Here is a 2,813-nt window from a genome sequence, read left to right on the forward strand (position 1 = left end):
AGGGAAACTATATTCCTTTGTAGCCTACTGTGTAGCATTATTAGAGTACGTTGGTCTATATAATTTCCTTGTTGATTTTACATTAATACTATGATTTTACATTTGAATAACCATTGTTTCAAAAATCATAAAAACAAATCTGATTCTAGTTATTACTAATACAAGCAACTTTTTATGGTTTTCTATATGCTTGTCTTTCACAGATTATTTACCTAGTATTTATTCACAAGATTGACCGAAGCTGATTTAGATGACCAAATTATGAACATTGTGACCCACCCTGAGGCTGTAAGAGTGTGCCTGATGAGAGAATGCATACTTTTATAGGACTTAATATACTCAAGAAGACCAAGCGATCCTTATGGGACTGTACATGCAAAGCAATGTACTCCAGACCGCACAACTGGACACATACAAGTACTTTTTAAAAAGCTCATTATTCTTCTTAACTTAAACATGCATGCTTATTCTTTCTGCTATTGTCTGTTTTATTATTATTAAACAGTTTTGTTTAAAATTGTTAAAACATCTTTATCCTTTTTCAGATTATATTTTTGTTAAAGATTTTTATTATCTACATGTCATGTCTGTGTTTATTTCAAGTGCAAACAGTAGAACTGTCACAAATGAATATATCTATGACTTTGCACCTGCACTTAATTTAGACATTTTTAAGCATTTTAGGTCAAAATCAGAGTGTAACTTTTACTTTTCATACTAAATGAAATATTCAGCCCCAAATAGCACTTGATTACAGAAGAGTTTTCACTTGTTAACCTGACCGATACAGCAACCATCACACCAAACATTCCAAAACCTGTTTCATTAGATAGAAACAATCAATGAATTTGGGCAACCAGTGTCTGATTGAATACTATAGCTAAAAGTGTGTCACAGCTTTGTTCTGATCGGTTGTTTCTGTTTATGTGTTTTGTACGCTGTGTGTTTTGTCATTGGTTTGTTTTGACAGGTGGCCATGCACGTACCAGTCATTGTCTTAAGCCCAGGATACACTGCAAGATTTTTGCTCTCCTATAATATCATTACCTTATCACACTGTGCGCCATGGATCATTTAAACTTGGGTACGACAAGCATGTAGACTGTATAATGATGACACCTATTGACTCATAGGTTGTGACGACTGTGACTCCAGTTAAGTGCAATGTCACCAGCATGTGCTTTTGTTAAACAAATACTGGTACGCTGGTCGACATAGGACCACCGAAGAGCCACGATCACAGAAATTGCCACAAATGTTTCACAATGGTAATCTTTCGTTTGGGACCGCCAAAAATCATGCAGTGTATCCCAGGCTATATTCTCCCCTCCGTCTAGTCATCATCTCATTAATTATGAGATGCGCTGTCAGTGCTTTTTCTTTCTGACTCTTCTCTGTTCTCTCCAGATTGTGCCCTGATGCCATCTGCCCCGTTCTCCCAGCCTCATCTTCCCTCTCTATGCCTAGCTTCACATCGGTTGGCTCTTCTTTGGCTCTCTTCATCCCGTCTGCCTGCCTCGCTGCTCTCCCTGATAACATTTCCTGACTGATGCCTTGCACTCTGACTCTTTCTGCAAGGTGCCATTCTCAGCAGTGACTCAATTTAGTGCCATCCTGCTGCTTGGTGAGTCTCTGCATTCTGGAATTGAGATTTTCATTGCCCATTCAATAAACTGTTTTGTGCCTACAGTTGAGTATGTGACTTTTTTTTGACCAAGTGATGTAAGTAAGGTCTCAACTTTATACCTTTTAATATTGATTTCTAGTTACACAGTTGTCTTTATGATGGGCCTAGCATTTGTCTGTATTTCTGTTTCCTATGTCAATACTACCTATTACAATGTTTTTGGTTGAAAACAATTATAGGCCTTTGTTGCCAATGTTTGTTGTTTATGGGTTTTATTAATAATCAAATATTAAATAAGATTCATTTATAACTGAGCAAAAAAATTAATCCTTTTGGAGTTTATATTCCATTATAATTTGCCTAATTCTTACTAGAGTACATGTAATAAAGTTCTGTTTTCTTTATCATTTATGTTTTTACTACAGTACATTCTGATTGTATAAAGTTATAAGACTTAACAGTTTACAGGCTGTGATGTGCATTAGGCCTACATATACTAACATTCCTAGGTCATCCATTTCCCAGGGCAGCACAATAAACTTTACCATTTATGTGTTGCAGGCATTGCACTTCTGAGGTCATCACCATCTTTCTTCAGCCAACCAAAATGATTCTCACCAACCACCCCAGCTCTGCTAAGCTTGATGTTGGAGGTCTGCTGTTTTTGAAGCAGGGGACCACTGTCCATTAAAGGCTTCATAAACCATTTAACAAAATCACATAAGATAGGGTAGTTCATACTCCATGCGATGTGCCATACAATGGAAGGGCCATGTTCCTTATCACATCTGGATACTGCAAAGCTCCTGTCTCCTCAACAATTAACGAACTAATCAATTATTAAATGAAGAAATGCTATGTAAAAGCAAAGATATTTCTTCCTGTGGAATTTGAGTCTTAAATTTAGTAATTACTGTTTTATGGCATAAATAAAAGTTAAATATTATATTATTTTAAAAGCATCTTGTATCTTTTTTCATTCCTAATGTATTCTACTAGTAGTGTGTCAGGCACTTAAACCCTTATGAAAAAAGTAAAGGAAAATAGAGAGCATCATATCAAAACAACTGTTTATTTGCACATGCAACAATAAACTATGGTATACATCTCTGTTTTCATTACAATATTGAAAAGGATGAGTATTTGGAGTCTACAGTACTGCTTGCTCCATCTCCAGCAAAGATAA

At 35.9% G+C, this 2,813-nt stretch overlaps 1 long non-coding RNA gene across 1 annotated transcript; it reads left to right on the plus strand.

Moving 5' to 3' along the window:
- Positions 1-504: 504 nt before the first annotated feature.
- On the plus strand, positions 505-2,578 carry LOC141350927 (uncharacterized). Its single transcript, XR_012359016.1, has 2 exons — positions 505-1,624; positions 2,189-2,578. It is a non-coding gene; the product is annotated as an uncharacterized lncRNA (long non-coding RNA).
- The last annotated feature ends 235 nt before the right edge of the window (positions 2,579-2,813 follow it).

The sequence above is a fragment of the Misgurnus anguillicaudatus genome, chromosome 19, assembly GCF_027580225.2.
Source record: "Misgurnus anguillicaudatus chromosome 19, ASM2758022v2, whole genome shotgun sequence".
In the NCBI taxonomy this organism is placed as follows: domain Eukaryota; kingdom Metazoa; phylum Chordata; class Actinopteri; order Cypriniformes; family Cobitidae; genus Misgurnus; species Misgurnus anguillicaudatus.